This window comes from Bombina bombina, chromosome 4 (assembly GCF_027579735.1).
Source record: "Bombina bombina isolate aBomBom1 chromosome 4, aBomBom1.pri, whole genome shotgun sequence".
Classification (NCBI taxonomy): Eukaryota; Metazoa; Chordata; class Amphibia; order Anura; family Bombinatoridae; genus Bombina; species Bombina bombina.
In genome coordinates this window covers 763,788,224-763,806,954 of record NC_069502.1, presented here as the reverse complement: position 1 = coordinate 763,806,954, position 18,731 = coordinate 763,788,224, and the positions used below count along the sequence as shown (strand labels likewise).

At 40.6% G+C, this 18,731-nt stretch overlaps 1 protein-coding gene across 2 annotated transcripts in view; it reads left to right on the top strand.

Annotated features, from left to right (window-relative positions):
• Nucleotides 1-12,180: 12,180 nt before the first annotated feature.
• The window catches only part of LYST (lysosomal trafficking regulator), a 606,044-nt gene continuing 599,493 nt past the window's right edge, over nt 12,181-18,731 (top strand). For both annotated transcript variants that reach the window (XM_053711082.1, XM_053711081.1), the window contains exon 1: nt 12,181-12,266. The gene's annotated coding sequence lies outside the window, so the exon portion shown is untranslated. The remainder of the gene's footprint in view (nt 12,267-18,731) is intronic.

Here is an 18,731-nt window from a genome sequence, read left to right as displayed (position 1 = left end):
TCCGCCTTCTCCAGTCATTCTCTTTGCCGTTGTACAGGCAACATCTCCACGGAGATGGCTTAGAGTTTTTTGGTGTTTAAATGTAGTTTTTATTCTTCAATCAAGAGTTTGTTATTTTAAAATAGTGCTGGTATGTACTATTTACTCTGAAACAGAAAGGTGATGAAGATTTCTGTTTGTAAGAGGAAAATGATTTTAGCAACCGTTACTAAAATCGATGGCTGTTTCCACACAGGACTGTTGAGAGGAATTAACTTCAGTTGGGGGAAACCGTGAGCAGACTTTTGCTGCTTGAGGTATGACACATTTCTAACAAGACTAGGTAATGCTGGAAGCTGTCATTTTCCCTATGGGATCCGGTAAGCCATTTTTATTACATAAGAATAAAGGGCTTCACAAGGGCTTTTAAGACTGGTAGACATTTTCTGGGCTAAAACGATTGATATATAAGCATTTTTAATACTTCATAGCTTTGAGGAGTTATTTTATTCTTGGGAATTATGTAAAATAACCGGCAGGCACTGTATTGGACACCTTTTTCTCTAGGGGCTTTCCCTAATCATAGGCAGAGCCTCATTTTCGCGCCTCTATTGCGCAGTTGTTTTTGGGAAGCAAGACATGCAGATGCATGTGTGAGGAGCTCAGATACATAGAAAAAGCTTTCTGAAGGCGTCATTTGGTATCGTATTCCCTTTTGGGCTTGGTTGGGTCTCAGCAAAGCAGATACCAGGGACTGTATAGGGGTTAAATATAAAAACGGCTCCGGTTCCGTTATTTTAAGAGTTAAAGCTTTCAAATTTGGTGTGCAATACTTTTAAGGCTTTAAGACACTGTGGTGAAATTTTGGTGAAATTTGAACAATTCCTTCATACTTTTTCACATTTGCAGTAATAAAGTGTGTTCAGTTTAAAATTTAAAGTGACAGTAACGGTTTTATTTTAAAACGTTTTTTGTACTTTGTTATCAAGTTTATGCCTGTTTAACATGTCTGAACTATCAGATAGACTGTGTTCTGTATGTGGGGAAGCCAAGGTTCCTTCTCATTTAAATAGATGTGATTTATGTGACACAAAATTTAGAGAAAATGATGCCCAAGATGATTCCTCAAGTGAGGGGAGTAAGCATGGTACTGCATCATCCCCTCCTTCGTCTACGCCAGTCTTGCCCACACAGGAGGCCCCTAGTACATCTAGTGCGCCAATACTCCTTACTAGGCAACAATTAACGGCTGTAATGGATAATTCTATCAAAAACATTTTAGCCAAAATGCCCACTTATCAGCGAAAGCGCGACTGCTCTGTTTTAGAAAATACTGAAGAGCATGAGGACGCTGATGATATTGGTTCTGAAGTGCCCCTACACCAGTCTGAGGGGGCCAGGGAGGTTTTGTCTGAGGGAGAAATTTCAGATTCAGGGAAAATTTCTCAACAAGCTGAACCTGATGTGATTACATTCAAATTTAAATTGGAACATCTCCGCGCTCTGCTTAAGGAGGTGTTATCTACTCTGGATGATTGTGAGAATTTGGTCATTCCAGAGAAATTATGTAAGATGGACAAGTTCCTAGAGGTCCCGGGGCACCCCGAAGCTTTTCCTATACCCAAGCGGGTGGCGGACATTGTAAACAAAGAATGGGAAAGGCCCGGCATACCTTTCGTCCCTCCCCCTATATTTAAGAAATTGTTTCCTATGGTCGACCCCAGAAAGGACTTATGGCAGACAGTCCCCAAGGTCGAGGGGGCGGTTTCTACTCTAAACAAACGCACCACTATCCCCATAGAAGATAGTTGTGCTTTCAAAGATCCTATGGATAAAAAATTAGAGGGTTTGCTTAAAAAGATGTTTGTTCAGCAAGGTTACCTTCTACAACCAATTTCATGCATTGTTCCTGTCACTACAGCAGCGTGTTTCTGGTTCGATGAACTAGAAAAGGCGCTCAATAAAGATTCTTCTTATGAGGAGATTTTGGACAGAATTCATGCTCTCAAATTGGCTAACTCTTTTACTTTAGACGCCACTTTGCAATTGGCTAGATTAGCGGCGAAAAATTCTGGGTTTGCTATTGTGGCGCGCAGAGCGCTTTGGCTAAAATCTTGGTCAGCGGATGCGTCTTCCAAGAACAAATTGCTTAACATTCCTTTCAAGGGGAAAACGCTGTTTGGCCCTGACTTGAAAGAGATTATTTCTGATATCACTGGGGGCAAGGGCCACGCCCTTCCTCAGGATAGGTCTTTCAAGGCTAAGAATAAACCAAATTTTCGTCCCTTTCGCAGAAACGGACCAGCCCCAAGTGCTACATCCTCTAAGCAAGAGGGTAATACTTCTCAAGCCAAGCCAGCCTGGAGGCCAATGCAAGGCTGGAACAAAGGTAAGCAGGCCAAGAAACCTGCCACTGCTACCAAGACAGCATGAGATGTTGGCCCCCGATCCAGGACCGGATCTGGTGGGGGGCAGACTTTCTCTCTTCGCTCAGGCTTGGGCAAGAGATGTTCTGGATCCTTGGGCGCTGGAAATAGTCTCCCAAGGTTATCTTCTGGAATTCAAGGGGCTTCCCCCAAGGGGGAGGTTCCACAGGTCTCAATTGTCTTCAGACCACATAAAAAGACAGGCATTCTTACATTGTGTAGAAGACCTGTTAAAAATGGGAGTGATTCATCCTGTTCCATTAGGAGAACAAGGGATGGGGTTCTACTCCAATCTGTTCATAGTTCCCAAAAAAGAGGGAACATTCAGACCAATCTTAGATCTCAAGATCCTAAACAAGTTTCTCAAGGTTCCATCGTTCAAAATGGAAACCATTCGAACAATTCTTCCTTCCATCCAGGAAGGTCAATTCATGACCACGGTGGATTTAAAGGATGCGTATCTACATATTCCTATCCACAAGGAACATCATCGGTTCCTAAGGTTCGCCTTTCTGGACAAGCATTTCCAGTTTGTGGCACTTCCATTCGGATTAGCCACTGCTCCAAGAATTTTCACAAAGGTACTGGGGTCCCTTCTAGCAGTGCTACGACCAAGGGGCATTGCAGTAGTACCTTACTTGGACGACATTCTGATTCAAGCGTCGTCCCTTCCACAAGCAAAGGCTCATACGGACATTGTCCTGGCCTTTCTCAGATCTCACGGGTGGAAAGTGAACGTAGAAAAAAGTTCTCTATCTCCGTCAACAAGAGTTCCCTTCTTGGGAACAATAATAGACTCCTTAGAAATGAGGATTTTTCTGACAGAGGCCAGAAAATCAAAACTTCTAAACTCTTGTCAAGTACTTCATTCTGTTCCTCTTCCTTCCATAGCGCAGTGCATGGAAGTAATAGGTTTGATGGTCGCGGCAATGGACATAGTTCCTTTTGCGCGAATTCATCTGAGACCATTACAACTGTGCATGCTCAGTCAGTGGAATGGGGATTATACAGACTTGTCTCCGACGATACAAGTAGATCAGAGGACCAGAGATTCACTCCGTTGGTGGCTGTCCCTGGACAACCTGTCACAGGGGATGAGCTTCCGCAGACCAGAGTGGGTCATTGTCACGACCGACGCCAGTCTGGTGGGCTGGGGCGCGGTCTGGGGACTCCTGAAAGCTCAGGGTCTTTGGTCTCGGGAAGAATCTCTTCTCCCGATAAATATTCTGGAACTGAGAGCGATATTCAATGCTCTCAAGGCTTTGCCTCAGCTAGCAAAGGCCAAATTCATACGGTTTCAATCGGACAACATGACGACTGTTGCGTATATCAACCATCAAGGGGGAACAAGGAGTTCCCTGGCGATGGAAGAAGTGACCAAAATCATTCAATGGGCGGAGACTCACTCCTGCCACTTGTCTGCAATCCACATCCCAGGAGTGGAAAATTGGGAAGCGGATTTTCTGAGTCGTCAGACATTTCATCCGGGGGAGTGGGAACTCCATCCGGAAATCTTTGCCCAAATTACTCAGTTGTGGGGCATTCCAGACATGGATCTGATGGCCTCTCGTCAGAACTTCAAGGTTCCTTGCTACGGGTCCAGATCCAGGGATCCCAAGGCGACTCTAGTAGATGCACTAGTAGCACCTTGGACCTTCAACCTAGCTTATGTATTCCCACCGTTTCCTCTCATCCCCAGGCTGGTAGCCAGGATCAATCAGGAGAGGGCATCGGTGATCTTGATAGCTCCTGCGTGGCCACGCAGGACTTGGTATGCAGACCTGGTGAATATGTCATCGGCTCCACCATGGAAGCTACCTTTGAGACGGGACCTTCTTGTTCAAGGTCCGTTCGAACATCCGAATCTGGTCTCACTCCAACTGACTGCTTGGAGATTGAACGCTTGATTTTATCAAAGCGAGGGTTCTCAGATTCTGTCATTGATACTCTTGTTCAGGCCAGAAAGCCTGTAACTAGAAAAATCTACCATAAAATATGGAAAAAATATATCTGTTGGTGTGAATCTAAAGGATTCCCTTGGGACAAGATAAAAATTCCTAAGATTCTATCCTTTCTTCAAGAAGGTTTGGAGAAAGGATTATCTGCAAGTTCTTTGAAGGGACAGATTTCTGCTTTGTCTGTGTTACTTCACAAAAAGCTGGCGGCTGTGCCAGATGTTCAAGCTTTTGTTCAGGCTCTGGTTAGAATCAAGCCTGTTTACAAACCTTTGACTCCTCCTTGGAGTCTCAATTTAGTTCTTTCAGTTCTTCAGGGGGTTCCGTTTGAACCCTTACATTCCGTTGATATTAAGTTATTATCTTGGAAAGTTTTGTTTTTGGTTGCAATTTCTTCTGCTAGAAGAGTTTCAGAGTTATCTGCTCTGCAGTGTTCTCCTCCTTATCTGGTGTTCCATGCAGATAAGGTGGTTTTGCGTACTAAACCTGGTTTTCTTCCGAAAGTTGTTTCTAACAAAAACATTAACCAGGAGATAGTCGTGCCTTCTTTGTGTCCGAATCCAGTTTCAAAGAAGGAACGTTTGTTGCACAATTTGGATGTAGTTCGTGCTCTAAAATTCTATTTAGATGCTACAAAGGATTTTAGACAAACATCTTCCTTGTTTGTTGTTTATTCTGGTAAAAGGAGAGGTCAAAAAGCAACTTCTACCTCTCTCTCTTTTTGGCTTAAAAGCATCATCAGATTGGCTTACGAGACTGCCGGACCGCAGCCTCCTGAAAGAATCACAGCTCATTCCACTATTGCCGTGGCTTCCACATGGGCCTTCAAGAACGAGGCTTCTGTTGATCAGATATGTAAGGCAGCGACTTGGTCTTCACTGCACACTTTTACTAAATTTTACAAATTTGATACTTTTGCTTCTTCTGAGGCTATTTTTGGGAGAAAGGTTTTGCAAGCCGTGGTGCCTTCCATCTAGGTGACCTGATTTGCTCCCTCCCATCATCCGTGTCCTAAAGCTTTGGTATTGGTTCCCACAAGTAAGGATGAAGCCGTGGACCGGACACACCTATGTTGGAGAAAACAGAATTTATGTTTACCTGATAAATTACTTTCTCCAACGGTGTGTCCGGTCCACGGCCCGCCCTGGTTTTTTAATCAGGTCTGATAATTTATTTTCTTTAACTACAGTCACCACGGTATCATATGATTTCTCCTATGCAAATATTCCTCCTTTACGTCGGTCGAATGACTGGGGAAGGCGGAGCCTAGGAGGGATCATGTGACCAGCTTTGCTGGGCTCTTTGCCATTTCCTGTTGGGGAAGAGAATATCCCACAAGTAAGGATGAAGCCGTGGACCGGACACACCGTTGGAGAAAGTAATTTATCAGGTAAACATAAATTCTGTTTTTAATAAATTTAAATATTCAGTGATTTTAAAATATTTTTGATACAGAGATTATTATTTTCCTTCTTATTATAAGGAGAGTCCACAGCATCTTTCCTTACTGTTTGGAAATACTGAACCTGGCCACCAGGAGGAGGCAAAGACACCCCAGCCAAAGGCTTAAATACCTCTCCCACTTTCCCCATCCCCAAGTCATTCTTTGCCTTTCGTCACAGGAGGATGGCAGAGAAATGTCAGAAGATTCAAAATAGTTGCTTAGGAAGGGTATCTGCCCTTCTATATGGGACTGGAGTTTTAAGTAGTCTTGTCAGCCTCTCAGTGAGTGCATTGATGAAAGTTAGAGTCTGGAAATGCAGGGAGAGTCTTTCTGCAAACCCATCCAGACTGGCTGCTAACAGCTCCTAAGCAATCAGTGTTGACAAGTTTCACTGCCTGCTTGTTTTCTCACTCAAGTCCCTGTCAGGAGCGATGCTACAAGACTGTCACACTTGAGAGGCTGTGTTTCTGTTCCACAGCATGGATTCTGGTAAGATCATTTCAATTTTTACATACGTTGAAAACGCTAGAAGACAGGGTCACAGTGTGTCTCCTTTTATCTTTATAGAATCATGGGTTCATATCTCCTGAGGGGGATTATTGAACAGTGGGGATTAATCAAATGTGATGCTTTGATTTTATGCTGCTTTATGCATGAGATTTATTAGGCTCATAGACTGTTTATGTGGCTGGAACGCACAGGTTTTTACTTTCACTTTAAACGCTGCACAGCTTGTAGCTTGGCACGCTTTTTCTCATAGCAGGGGCGGACCTGCCTTGAGCACCATATGGCCGGGAGTGGTCTCGCCTTCATTTCCTCTTTCCTAACCAAGCTGGCTGTCGGAGAAGACACTTTTTCTCTGTATTGTCTGGGTCTAGGAGGTGGTGAGTACCCCAGCCATTGGGATTATAAAGGTGCCGTTTTTTAAGAAATAAAAAAGATTGTTTTATTTTCTGTGTCCTACTATCATTAGCTTAAGTTTTGGGGGATTCTGAGATACTAGAAGGTACTCCCTCTATTCCAAATTGTAATACCTGTTTATATTGTGAGGAGGCCTTGCTATATCCGCCCTCTCAACAAGAAGGTTAACCCCTTTAGTACCACTGAGCCGTCCACCTCTGAGGACTCGCCGTCCCATGAGGGGCATACCCATCAGTCATCTACTTCTACACACGCCCCTTCCCATAGCACGCCTGATCCTCCATCTGGAGGAAACATTTTACCATCAGACTTTACTGCACAGTTAAAAACGGTGGTGTCTGAGGTCCTCCATGCTTTACCTCGGCCTGCTAAACGCAAGAGAAAGGTTAAACATAGCTCTCCTGCCCTGGGGTCATCATGCAATTTATTGTATTTCTCTGTTCTGACTCAATTATCCGAGGATGAGTCACACCCTGAGGCTTTAGAGGGTATACTTTCTGGTACAGTTCCTGCTGCCTCTAAGCCTCCTGCTGCGGAGGAACCAGCCTTTAGATTTAAAGGATTACTTTCTGTTATAATTTTTAAGCTAAACAACTAACATATTAAAGTTAATAAACATTAATTAAAACCTGCTGACCTATATTTTCTACAAAACGAAGTTTCATAACGTTCTAAAAGTTTTATCTTTTATTTGCCGATGATGTCACATTATCCTGCCCACTATTTTCAGCACTGCATGTTCAAAATACTTAAACCAATAACTTTGTGTTTAAAGCGCCATTTTGAAACCTAGGTATTGTAAACGGATTGGTACAGAGCAAAGGATACCCACGGAGTGGGTTTGGAAAACAATTAAATTTGCAGACAAGATTTCTGATATACGGTAGAGATATGTTAATGAAATGCTATTGATAAAAAGCGTATTTGGGGTAGTTAGTTAGTAACAGGCATAGAAAATATTTACTTACAGTGGCCCTTTAAGATTGAACACTTACGTTTTCTTCTAAGGGAAGTCCTGTCTACATTAGAGGTCCCAGAGGCCAAGCTGCCTGATGAACCTTTGATTCCTAATTTAGACAGAGTGTACGAGGACAGGGTAGTGCTGTTAACTTTTCCTATACCTGTAAAGATGTCGAACATTGTTAAGAACAAATGGGAAAGAATTGGATCTTCCATTTCCCCTTCGTCTTCCTTTAAGAAATTATTCCCGGTCACAGACTCTCAATTGGAATTGTGGGGTTCCATCCCTAAGGGGGATGGCGCTATCTCCACGCTTGCCAAACGTACTACTATCCTGCTGGAGGATAGCTCGTCATTCAGAGAGCTGATGAATAAGAAGATGGAAACTTTTCTAAGAAAGATGTTCCAACTTACAGAATACTTGTTTCAACCGGCAGCAGCTGTTGCCTCGGTTGCTGGAGCAGCTACCTACTGGTGCGACTCCTTATCGGAATTGATTGAGGTGAAGGGTCCCCTCAACGTTATCCAGGAAAGATTTAAAGCATTGAGAATTACTAATTCTTTTATCTGTGATGCAAACATGCAGATTATTCGCCTAAATACTAAGGTGATTTTTCAGTTCAGACCCGTCGGGCACTCTGGCTGTAGTCCTGTCTGCGGACATGACTTCTAAGTCCAGACTTCTCTCCCTCCCTTTTAAGGGAAAGATTATTTGTTCAAGGCCTGGACTCCATCATCTCCACAGTTACAGGGGGCAAGGGTGCCTTCCTACCGCAGGATAGAAAGAACAAGTCTAAGGGACAAAGTTTTAATTTTCGTTCCTTTCGTTCTGATAAATCCCAATGACAGCAGCCCTCCGCTAAGCCTGAGCAAACCAAGAGTACTTGAAAGCCGGCTCAGTCCTGGAATAAATCCAAGCAGAGTAAGAAGCCTGCCGAGACTAAATCGGCATGAAGGGGCGGCCCCCCAGCCGACGCTGGATCGTGTAGGGGCAGACTGTCACTCTATTTAGAAGCTTGGTTCAGGGACGTGCAGTATCTATGGTCCCCTGGAGGTCATAGCTCAGGGATACAAGATAGGGTTCAAGTCTCATCCACCCAAGGTCAGAATTCTCCTCTCAAGACCAGAAAAAAGGGAAGCCTTTCTGGGGTGCGTGCAGGATCTGTCGTCCTTAGGGATCATTGTACCGGTACCTATTGCAGAAAGAGGTTTGGAATACTATTCAAACCTTTTCGTGGTCCCAAAGGAGGAGGGAACTTTTCACCCAATTCTGGACCTAAAGTGCTTAAACAAATGTCTAAACGTCCCCTTATTCAAGATGGAGACGAAAAGGTCCATCCTTCCCTTAGTTCAGGAAGGACAGTTAATGACCACTGTAGATCTGAAGGATGCTTACGTTCACGTTCCAATCCACAATGATCACTTCCAGTTTTTAAGGTTTGCATTCCTGGACCAGCAATTCCAGTTCATTGCACTTCCCTTTGGTCTCGCTACTGCCTCAAGAATTTTTTACGAAGTTTCTAGGGGCTCTTCTAGCCGTTGCCAGAATCTGGGGTATAGCAGTAGCTCCCTACTTGGACGATATTCTGATAGCCCTGATGAAGTGCTTGTTGTGGGCAGGAAACACGTTGGAGGCAGCACCTGTGTGCTGAGGTTGTATGCATTTGCTTGTGTGTGCTTTTTGGAAAGACTTTTTTCCAGTGTTTTTAATTTGCTTGAATAAAACGTTTTGGATTTTACTATCACTCTCGTTTGGTGCAGCTTGCAATTTCTTTTTCTTTTTGAACTGCGATATTCTGGTACAAGCACCATCTTTTTGTCTGGCGGAGGACCATTTGTAATCTCTTCTCACTCTTCTTCGATCTCATGGATGGAAGATAAATCTAGAAAAGAGTTCTCTTATTCCAAGCACCAGGGTAGAATTCCTGGGTACTATAATAGATTCCATATCCATGAGATCAGAGACGTTGCAAGCTTGCTTCAGCTTGTCTTGCCCTCCAGAGCTCCTTAAGGTCCTCTGTTGCTCAGTGTATGGAGGTAATTGGTCTCATGGTGTCCAGCATGGATATCATTCCCTTTGCCAGGTTCCGTCTCAGACTGCTGCAACTGTGCATGCTGAGGCAGTGGAACGGCAATCATTCAGATCTGTCTCAACAGATCTCTCTGGACAACTCGTCGAGAGAATTGCTCTCTTGGTGGCTCTGTCCAGATCCTCTGTCCCGAGAGACAGCCTTCTTAAGACCACCCTGGGAGGTTGTGACTACGGACGCAAGTCTATCAGAATGGGGAGCCGCTTTCAAGGTATTTCAGTGATGCCTCGATATTGAGCCATCACTGCAATACCTTTTTTGGCACACCGATGCAGAGAGAGCCACTCTGTGGCCCTCTCTGCATTGGCCAGCAATGGTGCCGATCGTTGGTGGGTGGGAGCAGCTGCAGGGAGGCGGGTGGGTGGCCCGTCACTGGCAAACTTCCGCCCAGCAGTTGTAAAGCGCGCGGGGGCTGGGGTGTGCACGCGCCCGCCCGCGATCTGGCAGTGGCCAAATTTGAAGTGGTGGGAGAGAGTGGTGGGTGGCAGAGGATGGGGGAAATAGCTTTTAAAAAGGGATCTGGGAGGGGGTAGGGTATGGGGTGGGGGCAGCTACACTACAGAAAAAGGTGGGGTTTATTTAAAAAAAAAAACACATTTGATTGCAAAGTGGGTACTGGCAGGCAGCTGCCAGTACCCAAAATGGTGGCAAATAGTTAGTGGGGGAGGGTTAGAGAGCTCTTTGGGGGGGGGATCAGGGAGGTTGGCGGCTAAGGTGGGTTCCTACACAGCAGAATATATTTAAAAAAAAAAGCCTTTTATTTTAGTACTGGCAGACTTTCTGACAGTACTTAAAGGGACATGAAACCCCAATGTATTTATTTTTTCATGATTCAGATAGAGAATACAATTTTAAACAACTTTTCAATTTACTTCTATTATTTAATTTGCTTCCTTCGGTTGTGATCATTTGCTCTAAAGTTTATCTAGGCAAGCTCAGGGGCAGCAGAAAACCTAGGTTCTAGCTGTTGATTGGTGGCTGCATATATATATTGATTGTGATTGGCTCCCCCATGTGTTCAGTTAGAAACCATTAGTGCATTGCTGCTCCTTCAACAAATGATACCAAGAGAATGAAACAGATTAGATAATAGAAGTAAATTAGAAAGTTGTTTAAAATGTTATTCTCTATCTGAATCATGAAATACATTTTTTGGGTTTCTTGTCCCTTTAAGATGGTGGGACAATTGTGGGGTGGGGGTGGGTAGATAGCTGTTTGGGAGGGATCAGAGCGTGGGATGTGTCAGGTGGGAGGCTGATCTCTACACTAAAGCTAAAATTAACCCTTCAAGCTCCCTGCAAGCTACCTAATTAACCCCGTCACTGCTGGGCATAATACAAGTATGTATGTAACCCAAAGTTAGTGAAAAAGTGAACCTTTTTTTTATTTGATCGAATTTGGCGGTAAAAGGGTGGCATGAAATATATCAAAATGGGCCTAGATCAATACTTTGGGTTGTCTACTACACTAAAGCTAAAATTAACCCTACAAGCTACCCAATTAACCCCTTCACTGCTGGGCCTAATACAAGTATGGTGCACAGCGGCATTTAGCGGCCTTAATATTACCAAAAACTAATGCGACGGCCACAAATGTCTGCTATTTCTGAACAAAGGGGATCCCAGAGAAGCATTTACAACCATTTATGCCATATTTGAACAAGCTGTTTGTAAATAATTTCAGTGAGAAACCTAACGTTTGTGAAAAAGTGAACGATTTTTTTTATTTCATCAAATTTAGCGATGAAATGGTGGCATGCAATTTACCAAAATAGGCCTAGATCAATACTTTGGGTTGTCTACTAAAAAATATATATATACATGTGAAGGGTTATTCAGGGATTCCTGACCGATATCAGTGTCCCAATGTAACTATTGCTAATTTTGGAAAAAAAAAATGGTTTGGAAATAGCAAAGTGCTACTTGTAATTATTGCCCTATAACTTGCAAAGAACATGTAAACATTGGGTATTTCTAAACTCAGGACAAAATTTAGAAACTATTTAGCATGGGTGTTTTTTGGTGGTTGTAGATGTGTAACAGATTTTGTTGGTCAAAGTTAGAAAAAGTGTGTTTTTTTTTCCATTTTTTCATCCTATTTTATAAAATTTTTTAGTAAATTACAAGATATGATGGAAATAATGGTATCTTTAGAAAGTCCAATTGATGGCGAGAAAATTGATATGCAATATGTGTGGGTACAGTAAATGATTAAGAGGATTATCGCTAAACACAAAAACCGCAGAAATGTAAAAACAGCCTTGGTCAGAAAATGGAAAAGTGCTGTGGTCCTTAAGGGGTTAAAAAAAATTGTTTGTTTTTAATTTGTGAAAATAACATAAGGCCTGTTCTGAAAAATATTTGTGCATATTTCAATTCAATATATATGTGTATATATTTTCTTTCAGGAATGCACATCAAACTGAAGCCTTGAAAATCATTGTATCCATTGGACCCTTCATCACATATATGAATGTGTGATGTATCGACAGGTATACGCTTTTTTTTTTATCTTACAGTTTATTTAAAAATGAAAAAATCAAAAATATTTTGCTTAGAAATGTATGCAAGGTTGGGGGTTTTTTTTGTTTGTTTTTCAACAGTTTTCTAAGCCATTCTAACACATTAGAAAAGCTGCAAGTTGAAGTACTAAAACCACTCCGATTACATATAAAGCTTGTTAAAGGGAAAGTAAAGCCAAATTAAACTTTCATGATTTAAAAAAAAAAATCCAATTTGCCTAGGTAAACTCAGTATAGTTCCTGTATCTTTAGCACTTTAGGGTAGCAGTGTTTACAACAATGTATAATATTACTGAAAATGTTTCTGCAGACACTGCTTTCATAGAATGTTTAAACACGTGCACACTCCTGAGCTCCTATGAGGCTTTTTAAGGTTACTCTTCAACAGAGGATACCAAGATAAATAAAGGTACATTGGGGCTTAGGAGTCTGCAAATCAGCACAATGTGATTAAAAAATAAGTACAACTATACATTGTTACAAAAACACTCCCGGATGGGTTATATAAATGGATCATCTACAAAACATTTATGCAAAGAAAATTTTAGTGTACAAAGTATCAGATGTAGACTGAAGTTTACATATTCCTGCGGCTCCTGTTTTTGTAATGGGTCTTTTCATATGCAGGGGATGTGAGAGTGTCTGCTCTTCCTGCTTTTTCAGCCCATTTCATTGGGTGTCCCAGCCTAACCTCTTAAACAGTGGTAAACTGGGAACTTCTAAGTATGTTTTATACTGGATTTTTATATCGGTATCTGAGCATATTTGTCTTTATAGTAGTGTCTATTACATGCAGTTATATGAAAATTGGTGTACTCTGTCTCTTTAAGCAAATTTTGATATTTTAAGTATATGTTTTTTTTTTAAATGACATGCTCTATCTAAATTATGAACGTTTACTTTTGACTTAAAGTAAAGTCAAATTAAACATTCATGATTCAGATAGAGCATGTAATGTTAAACATCTTTTCAATTTACTTCTATTTTCTACTTTGCTTTGTTCTTTTGATATTCTTTGTTTAAAAAGCACACATCAGTAGGCTCAGGAGCATTAATGCACTGCTGGGAGCTAGCTGCTGATTGTTGGATACACATATATGCCTCTTGTAATTGGCTCATCAGGTTTGTTCATCTAGTAGTGCAATGCTGCTTCTTCAACAAAGGATACTAAGAAAAATGAAGACATTAAATTATAAAAGTAAATTGGACAGTTGTTTAAAATGGTAAGCTCTAACTGAGTCAAGAAATAATAATTTTTGGGTTTTCATGTCCCTTTAACTGTCCCTTGAAACACAACATTTATAAGAAACAAGTGTTTCAAGAGGCTTTTCACAGACCTTCAAGGTAGATATGCAACTAAGCCCAACAATAGGGAATGATGTCAGATTGACTCAATATTGACAATAACTGCCTGATGTGTTTTGTTTGCAGGTGTTTACCCTTAACCAATAATATCAATTCATAATGTCTGAAATTAACCATTTCATACTATTTGAAATAATTAACAGCTAGATTACGAGTTTTTGTCGGTAATGGTGTGCGGTGCTAACGCACAGTTTTTCCTTACCGCTCACCACAGACAGCGCTGGTATTACGGGTCTTTAGAAACCCGGCGTTAGCCGCCAAAAAGTGAGCGTAGAGCAGAATTTAGCTCCACATCTCACTTCAATACCAGCGCTGCTTACGGTAGCGGTAAGCTGGAAAAACTTGCTCGTGCACGATTTCCCCATAGGAATCAATGGGGCTGATTCGGCTGAAAAAAAAAACTAACACCTGCAAAAAAGCAGCGTTCAGCTCCTAACGCAGCCCCATTGATTTCTATGGGGAAAGACTTTTTATGTCTACACCTAACACCCTAACATGAACCCCGAGTCTAAACACCCCTAATCTTACACTTATTAACCCCTAATCTGCCGCCCATGACATAGCCGCAACCTACATTATATTATTAACCCCTAATCTGCCACTCCGGACACCGCCGCCACCTACATTATACTTATGAACCCCTAATCTGTCGCCCCCAACATCGCCGACACCTACATTATAGTCATCATTAACCCCTATTCTGCCTTCCCCAATGTCGTTGCAACCTCCCTACAATTATTAACCCCTAATCTGCCGCCCCCAACGTCGCCGCCACTATAATAAAGTTATTAACCCCTAAACCTAAGTCTAACCCTAACACCCCCCTAACTTAAATATAATTTAAATAAATCTAAATAAAATTACTATTAACTAAATTATTCCTATTTAAAACTAAATACTTACCTATAAAATAAACCCTAACCTAGCTACAATGTAACTAATAGTTACATTGTAGCTAGCTTAGGATTTATTTTTATTTTACAGGCAACTTTGTTTTTATTTTAACTAGGTAGAATAGTTATTAAATAGTGATTAACTGTTTAATAACTTCCTAGTTAAAATAAATACAAATATACCTGTAAAATAAATCCTAACCTAAGTTACAATTACACCTAACACTACACTATAATTAAATAAATTACCTAAATTAACTACAATTAATTACAATTAAATTAAATAAACTAAATTACGGAAAAAACCCCACTAAATTACAGAAAATAATAAAATAATTACAAGTGGGGGGATTGTCTTTTTTATTTACAGGTAATAGAGCTGATTACTTTGTGGCAATGCCCCGCAAAAAGCCCTTTTAAGGGCTATTTGTAATTTAGTATAGGGTAGGGATTGTTATTATTTTGGGGGGCTTTTTTATTTTATTAGGGGGATTAGATCAGGTGTAATTAGTTTTTTTTTTTTTTTTTTAATTATTTTTTTTTTTTCAGTAATTTAGTGGGGGGGGTTTTCCGTAATTTAGTTTATTTAAGTTAATTGTAATTAATTGTAGTTAATTTAGGTAATTTATTTAATGATAGTGTAGTGTTAGGATTTATTTTACAGGTATATTTGTATTTATTTTAACTAGGAAGTTATTAAATAGTTAATAACTATTTACTAATTATTCTACCTAGTTAAAATAAATACAAAGTTGCCTGAAAAATAAAAATAAACCCTAAGCTAGCTACAATGTAACTATTAGTTATATTGTAGCTATCTTAGGGTTTATTTTATCGGTAAGTATTTAGTTTTAAATAGGAATAATTTAGTTAATTGTAGTAATTTTATTTAGATTATTTTAAATTATATTTTAGTTAGGGGGTGTTAGGTTTAGGGGGTAATACATTTAATATAGTTGCGGCGACGACGGGGGCGGCAGATTAGGGGTTAATAAATGTAGGTAGGTGTCGGCGATGTTAGGGAAGGCAGATTAGGGGTTAATAAAATGTAACTAATGTTTGCGAGGCGGGAGTGCGGCGGTTTAGGGGTTAATATATTTATTGAAGTGGCGGCGATGTCCGGTCGGCAGATTAGGGGTTCAAAAATGTATTTAAGTGTTTGCGATGTGGGGGGGGGGGGGGTCCGGTTTAGGGGTTAATAGGTAGTTTATGGGTGTTAGTGTACTTTTTATCATTTTGGTTAAGAGTTTTATGTTACGGCGTTAGGAGTCTTGACAGGAGAGGGTGTACCGTTCACTTTTTCCAAGACTCGTAATACCGGCGTTAGGCAAATCCCATTAAAAAGATAGGATACACAATTTACGTAAGTACCTGTCAGACTTGTAATACCAGCGGGCGTTAAAAAGCAGCGTTGGGACCTTTCAACGCTGCTTTTTAAGGCCAACGCAAGACTCGTAATCTAGGTGTAAGTAATTGAGAGGCTTTGCACACTTGCAGGATTGTCACAGTTTGTGATCTGTGCACACTGTCACTCCTGCAACTTTTTCTTCAGGCATATGCTCTGGTTTCCAATGTGTAACTACAGACTCTCCAGACCTATGGGACACATGGCTCTGCCCCCCCATAGACGTAACCCCTCCCACTAAAAATCCACAGCCCCCCCACAAGCCTTAACAGGGGCTAAACTACTGTTTGTGCAGCAGGTGCATTGGCACCAGGGCCCAATGCCTTGGAAGGGCCCATAGAAGCCAGTATATATGTATGCTTGTGCAAAATGTGTAAATCCTAATGCAGGGGAAACCTATTAGTGAAACTCCATCTATCTATTTATACTCAAACTCCTTATCCAGGGCAGCATGTATATTGGACGCACACACACACAAACTCAAACTTGCACATACACCCAAGGAAACACCAACAGAGACAGCCTCAGAAAACACACAAAGACATACACACACACACACACACACAGAGACACCTACAGAAAACACAGAAAGACATACATACACACCCTCACTGAGACATCCACAGAAAACACACAAGGACATACACACACCCTCACAGACATCCACAGAAAATGCACAAAGACATACATACCCACCCCCACAGAGATACCAACAGAAAAAAATACATACACACTCATAGAGACACAAACCAAAGCACAAAGACATAAACACAGACACCCACAGAAACACTCACAGGAGGAAACATTTATGCACCTTGCATCCCCTAAATCAACAGTGTGTGACATGCATGATAAAAAAAATGCAGAAATTAAGAGATCACTTTTTAAAGAATCATATTTGTAAATGTGCAATCAAAAATAATTCTGTGATTTCAAAATTGTACATTAATGATCTGGGTAGATGACTAGATGAAGAAAAGTACTTTTAAAAGGTTGACATATGTTTGTTTGATATTTTCCCCAACCAAGAGCACCACTTCAAATATAGTGTACAAATGTTCCCATCTGTCAGCTGTACTTGTGGATTTTGAAAATGCTGTACTCTATATGGTCTTGGTGGAACCATAAGCTGTGGTACTCATACCATTAGATCTGGTTAAATGCAGGATTTAAGCTTGTTGGTATGCATTTCAAAATTAAGTCAGCTGTAGAGTAAACTGAACAGTTTTAAGTTAACCTGTCTCATTTCCAACACTGAGCAATCTTAGTATGAGAGTATAACATGTTATGCAGATGTAAAAATCTTAGATAAAATGCCTCCTTGTATCTGGAAAGTCCTTGCATAAAGGGGCAGTAAACTGGAATGTAATATATATAATTTGTGTATTGAGGAGGAAACATTTCTGCATGGTTTTAAATATAGAATATCTACAGCATTGTCAAATAATCATAAATACACTGCTTCTAAAAAAATGTGTTTTTATGGACCCCTGGCCCCACCATACAACTACTACCACACTGATGTTACAATCTTAAATTGCATAAAGAAATAAAAAACATTTGCTAAGTAATTCCTACCTCCTCTGCAAATGGAAGTGATCAGCTGTCTGACTCAGGCACACACTCTACAAACAAAGTGCCAAGTCTGTCTCACACTGTGCATAGTGGTTTAGTGCACACTCAGAAATCCTCTCAAATGCTAATACTTTACTCCTTGTAATAACATTTCCCATGCTCAATTAGCACTCTGCTGTAGTACCCACTGGTGGCTGCCAAAATTAAAAAAAAAAAAATCTTTTTTTTTTAGTTCTTGCCTCATGAGGCCCCCCCTAGCCCATTGGGCCCCTGACAGGAGTCACCCCTGTCACCCCCTGATGGCAGCCCTGATTATTACTATGGCATATTACTGAGTTACTTTTGGGGTAATATTTGCACCAGGGCGCTCTGTTGAGAATGTCCGCTACTGCGTCACACTGCATAGACCACCTAAACTCAAACGTTATCTGGGATATGTTATGAGGGGTTTCAAGCTTTCACATTAGAAAAATCCAAAATTCTTTCAAAAACCTGTTTGAAAAGTGTTTTGTGGTGGATTAGAATGCTGATGTTAAATAGTTCCCAGGAAAGGTATCGGGACCAAGAAGGAAATAGAAATCTTAGTCATTAATGGTTTATCATAATAAAGACAATTTAACATTTGAAAATGCAGTAAAAAGCCATGCAAGACACTTTGAACTGAAATTCCAACGAACTTCAATTTTAATAATTCAAGTTTAATTTTGACCACCACCTCCCTTAATAAATATATTATTCATATAGAATAAACACACCCAATATGAGTATTATCTCAGTGCTTTTTATTAGCTTTTTAATTCTTGCACAGCAGCCACAGTGCTAGTTAATGTGTGCCTTATATATAACATTGTCCTCACTCCTGTGGAGAATGGTTATACAAGAACCAGCACTCATTGGCTAAAATGCAAGATTGTAAAAAGCACTGAGATAAAGGGGCTTGCTGCAGGGTCTTCGATACAAAGTAAAAAGTATATTAATATTACAGTGTTGGATGTGCACAATTGAGGAATGGGTAATAAAGTGATTATCCATCTTTTTAAATAATAACAATTTTCAAGTACATTTTCCCTTTTAAAATTATGCTGAATAACGTAGGCTGTCTTATTCCATTTTTTTCAGACACATTTCTGTATTTATAGTAACTTTTATTTATGAAATGTTAAACACCTTTTCAATTTACTTCTCTTATCAGTTTTG